This window comes from Lathyrus oleraceus, chromosome 1 (genome assembly GCF_024323335.1).
Source record: "Lathyrus oleraceus cultivar Zhongwan6 chromosome 1, CAAS_Psat_ZW6_1.0, whole genome shotgun sequence".
Classification (NCBI taxonomy): Eukaryota; Viridiplantae; Streptophyta; class Magnoliopsida; order Fabales; family Fabaceae; genus Lathyrus; species Lathyrus oleraceus.
In genome coordinates this window covers 142,774,183-142,780,749 of record NC_066579.1, presented here as the reverse complement: position 1 = coordinate 142,780,749, position 6,567 = coordinate 142,774,183, and positions in this window count along the sequence as shown.

Below are 6,567 nucleotides of genomic sequence, written 5' to 3'. Positions count from 1 at the left end.
CAATGTACTGATCAATCTGAGCTCCAATTCTCTGATGAAATGGATCAAGGGTGAAACCCTAGCCTAAATAAGCTCAATACAATCATGGAATGATCCTCATGTCCATCATAGACCCCATCTCCTAACCATGCCCTGATTGGCCCAATGCAACTGATTAGGGTTGACCAGAGGTCAAAACCCTAATCTCAAGGAACATGCTTCAACACTTGATGATAACAAGACCATGATGATGATGATGTATCACTTCAATCAAGATGAAGACCAATCTCCTTGAGAATCACAAAACCCTAATTTGGACCTCCACATCCTCAGATGATTAATGACCAGTCCAATGAAACCCTAGCTTGCACATGACCTCTTCATCTTCTGATCAAGACTTAGGAGGATGACTTGCACAATGTAACCACATGATATGCAATATGCAATGCCTAATGACCTAAAAATGATATGTAATATGTTATGCTAGTCCCAAGAGAGGAGGGCAAATTTTGAGGTGTTACAGCTGCCCCTATCCAATCCACTGTGAACCTGTCGATATGAACAGCCTCGACTTTCAGATGATCAGGATGAAGAGTGATTGAATACCAAGAACAGACGAACAATTTGCACTCTGATGGGAAAATAATTAACAACGCCCGTCAACATTGGCGAAGAACACAATCCTGAAACAAAAACCCGTCTGGTACGGAGAAAGTCGGCCTGATCACCGAAAAAATGTCGACCTGGATACCAAAATAAATGGTAACACAGGGACAACCACGGCCTGAACGCCACATCCGCTCGGGATTATTATTCTTTTTCTTTTTATGCTTTTCTTGAACCCCGAAGTTTTCTCTATTTTTTCCATTTTCTTGAACCCCAAAATTTTCTCTTGCGCAAATGATCCTCGGATCACCGCATTTGAACCCCGCTCTCCTGTTTGCCCCATAATGAACCCCATTCTCCAGTTTGAACCCCAGTCGCCTGACGATAACTCGCGATCGCCAATGTGAACCCCGTTCTCCAGAAAATGCCGCAACATCTCCCTTTCTCCATTTGAACCCCATCTCCAGAAAATGCCTCAACATTTCCTTTTCTCCATTTGAACCCCGATCTCCAATCTCTCGTGATAATTCCGCTGGCAACGTCGGAAATAACACCAAACACCACTCTGAGGGCGACATGTCAGAGGGTATACCTTCACAAAAGGAAGGTAGCATGTGCATCTCTTCCTCAGAAGACACCTATAACGACCTCCATTGGCCTCAGCCAGAGTCTAAGGTGACACATGAACAGAAGATAATCCTAAGGACCTCATCCCGGATACATTCTTCAACTCCAATCTTCATTTGAACCCCAGAAAATGCCTCAGCATATACTCTTCTCTGATTGAACCCCGATCTCCAGAAAATGTCGCAACACTTCCCTTTCTTCATTTGAACCCCATCTCCAGAAAATGCCTCAACATCTCCTTTTCTCCATTTGAACCCCGGAATCGCGCTGATCGCGTAACGTCTTCTGATATTATTTCCATCTCTGTCCGACGGAAACATTTCCTCCAATATCGCACTACTGGGGAACATTGCTGATCTGACGTCGTGATGCTAAACTCCTCGGAGTACCATCTTCACCATCTGATGAAACCAAACCTTCAAGCGGTAACCACGGCTTGAATCGCGCTGATCGCGTAACCTTTCCATCTCTGCCCGACGGAAAAACTCCTCCAGTATCGCACTACTGGGGAACATTGCTTTGATCAAATCATGAGGCCATACTCCTTGGAGTAACACCTCTACTTCTGGTAAAACCACCTCTCAAACGGTAACCACGGCTTGAGACTAGCTTATGCCTGCAATATGATGTATGATTGATTTTTTCTGCGTAATGCTCCATACTTATGGAAATGCTACGCGCTTTATTATTTTTCTATGCAACATGCTATGCTATTTTTCATGATGAATGTATAAAAAGTATCCCCCTCAAGGGATCCTTCTGAGGAACACGAGACACTCTGCTGAGGAACTCGAGACACTCTGCTGAGGAACTCGCCATTGCTCCAACTCCACCCTGCTGGGGAATAGCACTGCTGCTGGGAAATAGGCAACCCTTGCTGGGAAAAACCTCCTTTGCACCCAATCCGCTCGAGAAAATGCTGGGGATAAGCACCACCAACGCTCTGTGGGGATACAACAGTTTTCTGACTTGCTGGGGATGTCAATCCCGACTCTGCTTGGAGAAACCCTCACAGATACCTGACGACTTCACTGGGGAAACGCTTACAGATACTCTGCTGGGAAACAGCCACCTCCAGGCCTGGCAACTGGGGAAGCATCGATCTGACACCTGCTGGGGATAACCATCCTGACCCTGCTAGGGAAGCGAATGCTACTCCGCTGGGGATTACCCATGCAATCCACACGTAGGATACACTCAGCTGGGGATGCAGATATCGGCCTGCTACGGACACTTGTCCAATCCACTGGTAGGATGAACACTGCTGGAGATATATTTCATTGAAACCCGCTCCACTCGGGGAATAGCAACCTTCAGGACTGGCTGCTGAGGAAACACCATTTACCTGCCGGGGATAATCATCCTGACTCGGCTAGGGGATCCACAGACCATTGGATCTGCTAGGGAGTTGGGCCTCTAATTCTGCTTAGGGACCTCGCTGGGGAAATGAGAAAAGTTGGTATAAAACACCCGTCGACTCGTCGAACTACGGTATCCACCTCCCAATCTCGTATCAGCTTTCCACTTTTGAGAATTCCCAGACTCGTCTGGACCCTTTCTGCTCCATCATCTTGTATTCCCAACCGCTCCGCGCTCGACGAAGATCGAACTCCTGGGATTTATATAGAAATTTCAATTTTCCGACTTTGAAGAGTCTTCTTGATTATCAAGGGTCGTCGGACGTCTCGTCGTCTCTCCGTCCTTTCTTCATGCACTCGTCCCTGATCGGACTCTGCGAGGAATTACATACTTTCAAGTCTTCCGACTTTGAAGAGTCTTCTTGATTATCATCAAGGATCGTCGTACGTCTCAACGTCACCTCGTCGTTTTTCATTCATTCGTTCCTGAGCGAACTCTCTGGGGATCTGCTACCAAGCTTCCACATCACAACCTGCAAGTGAATGAAGAATATCTAACAGTTCCTGCAAAACAGATCGTTAGATAAAACCGTGCCCCAGGCGTGTCAAGATTTCAACACTTGGGTCACTCAACCTTCCAAATAAGATTTCAAGTTTTCAATCTTATAAACATGCATTGGAAGGAACCTGTATGTGTTAAAATGCAAGATTCTTTATCAAAAATAATCAGATGTTTTTGCAATCAAAGCGGTAATGAAAACAAACAACAAAATTATTTGACTGAATATGCATTTTATTGACTGAAAATTGTGTGGCTCAAATGAGCAATACAAAGGAAGCAATTCCCGAAAAGAGGTAATTGCGCACAAAAGGAAAAATCTATCCTAATGGCAATGTGAAACCCGCAATCTCATCAAGTTCCAACTCGGTTACACCCCATATGTCCTCAGACTCTCCGTGCTTTCTACCTTCTGAACAAGACGTTTCTGACTGATCCCTACCAGGCATTATCCATGATGCTTTAACCAAAGCGCAAACGATCATACTAGACGCAGTTGTTCGTTTCAATCCCTCTTTTGCCTGGACCGCCCTTTCGGGTTTTCAGTCCACCGGGTTACCCTTTTTTGCCCAAGTCGCCTTTTCAGGTTTTCGACTTGCCGGGTGTACAGTTTTTCATTTTTTTATCCCTAACTTTTGCCCGAACCCTTTTTTCTGTTTTTGGTTCGCCGGGATGCCCATTTTTGCCTGGACTATTTTATTCTTTTCGTCCAGCGGGTCTCTTTACACGAAGTATTTTTTAACTGCGTCCGCATTCACAGGGGATGGAAAATCCTCACCATCCATGGTCGTTAACAACAAGGCTCCACCAGAGAAAACCTTCTTGACCACGAATGGACCTTCATAATTCGGTGTCCATTTGCCCCTTCGATCGTTTTGAGGAGGAAGGATCCTTTTCAGCACCATATCACCTACGTGATATACCCGAGGTCGCACCTTTCTGTCAAAAGCACGCTTCATCCTTTGCTGGTATAACTGCCCATGACAGATGGATGCTAGCCTCTTTTCCTCTATCAGGCTTAACTCTTCGTACCGGGTCCTTACCCATTCAGCCTCTTGCAACTTCGCGTCCCTCAGGACTTTCAAAGAGGGAATCTGAACCTCAACAGGTAATACAGCCTCCATTCCATATACCAATGAGAAAGGAGTTGCCCCAGTAGATGTGCGTACCGACGTTCGATACCCATGCAATGCAAACGGCAACATCTCATGCCAGTCCTTGTAGGTTACCACCATTTTCTGCACAATCTTCTTTATATTCTTATTGGCTGCCTCAACCGCCCCATTCATCTTCGGACGATAGGGAGAAGAATTGTGATGCTCAATCTTGAATTCCCGGCACAGCTCTGCCATCATCTTATTATTCAAATTAGAACCATTATCAGTAATGATTCTCTCGGGAACCCCATATCTGCAAATGATGTCTCTCTTGAGAAACTTGGCAACGACCTGCTTCGTCACGTTCGTATAAGAGGCTGCTTCAACCCACTTGGTGAAGTAGTCAATAGCCACTAATATGAACCTGTGCCCATTCGAAGCTGTAGGCTCAATCTTCCCAATCATATCAATGCCCCACATAGCAAACGGCCATGGAGACGACATTAAGCTCAACGGATTTAGAGGCACGTGCACCTTATCAGCATAAATCTGGCATTTATGACACTTCCGCACGAAATTGAAGCATTGGGCCTCCATTGTCATCCAGTAATAACCTGCTCTCAGCAACTTCTTTACCATCGCATTCCCACTGGCATGGGTACCGAACGATCCCTCATGAACCTCTTTCATCAATTGGCTTGCTTCTCTATCATCAACACATCTGAGCAAGACCCAGTCAAAATTCCTCTTATACAAAACCCCATCCTTATTCAAGTAGAACACCATGGCTAACCTCCGCAGAGTCTTTCGGTCCTTTTTCGATGCTCCCTCAGGATACTCTTGAGTCTCTAGATAGCGCTTGATATCGTAATACCACGACTTCTCATCATCAGACGCTGTATCAACAGCAAACACATAAGCCGGTCTATCCAGACGACCTACTTCAACACTAGGGAACTGATTCCACCACTGCACCTTAATCAAGGCAGCCAGAGTAGCCAAAGCATCTGCCAAAGGATTCTCCTCTCTGGGCACATGATGCATCTTCACCTTGGTGAAAAATGTCAATAATCTCCTCGTATAATCCCTATATGGAACTAAATGAGATTGATGCGTATACCATTTCCCGTTAACCTGATTTATCACCAGAGCTGAATCTCCATATATGACAAGGTTCTTGATCCTCAAATCAATCGCCTCTTCAATCCCCAATATACAAGCTTCATATTCAGCTACGTTGTTGGTGCACTCAAATGTTAGCCGAGCAGCAAAAGGAATATGGGATCCTTTCGGCGTAACCAAAACAGCACCAACACCGCTTCCATTCACGTTAACGGCCCCATCAAACATCAAAATCCATTCGGATTCAGGGTCAGGCCCCTCCTCCGGGATTGGTTCCTCACAATCTTTCGATTTGAGAAACATGATGTCCTCATCAGGGAATTCAAACTTCATCGGTTGATAATCATCAATAGGTTGCTGAGCGAGGTAATTAGACAATACACTCCCCTTAATTGCTTTCTGAGAGGTATACTGAATATCATATTCTGTCAAAATCATTTGCCACCTCGCAACCCGTCCGGTCAATGCTGGCTTCTCAAAAATGTACTTGATTGGATCCATCTTGGAAATCAATAAAGTGGTATGAACCAGCATATACTGCCTTAGTCGGCGAGCAGCCCAGACCAAAGCACAGCAAGTTTTCTCGATCAGTGAATATCTTGTTTCACAGTCGGTAAACTTTTTGCTAAGGTAGTATATGGCATGCTCTTTTCGACCAGACTCGTCATGCTGCCCCAATACACACCCCATAGATCCCTCGAGAACCGTCAGGTACAGAATTAACGGTCTTCCCTCCACAGGAGGCATCAGAATCGGAGGCTCCTGCAAATACTCTTTTATTTTTTCAAATGCCGCTTGGCAATCCTCATTCCACCTGACCGTTTGATCTTTTTTCAACAACTTGAATATCGGTTCGCATGTGGCTGTTAGATGAGATATGAACCGTGAAATGTAGTTCAATCTACCTAAGAAACCGCGAACCTCTTTCTCTGTTCTTGGTTCAGGCATTTCTCTTATTGCTTTTACTTTAGCAGGATCGACCTCGATTCCTTTCTCGCTTACAATGAACCCCAGCAATTTACCGGACCGCACTCCAAACGTGCACTTATTCGGATTCAACCTCAGTCTGAACTGTCTCAGCCGGTCGAACAACTTGGCCAGATCTACCAAATGCCCCTCTTCTGTCTGGGACTTTGCTATCATGTCATCAACATAGCATTCGATTTCATGATGAATCATATCATGAAACAAAGTCACCATGGCCCTCTGATAAGTAGCA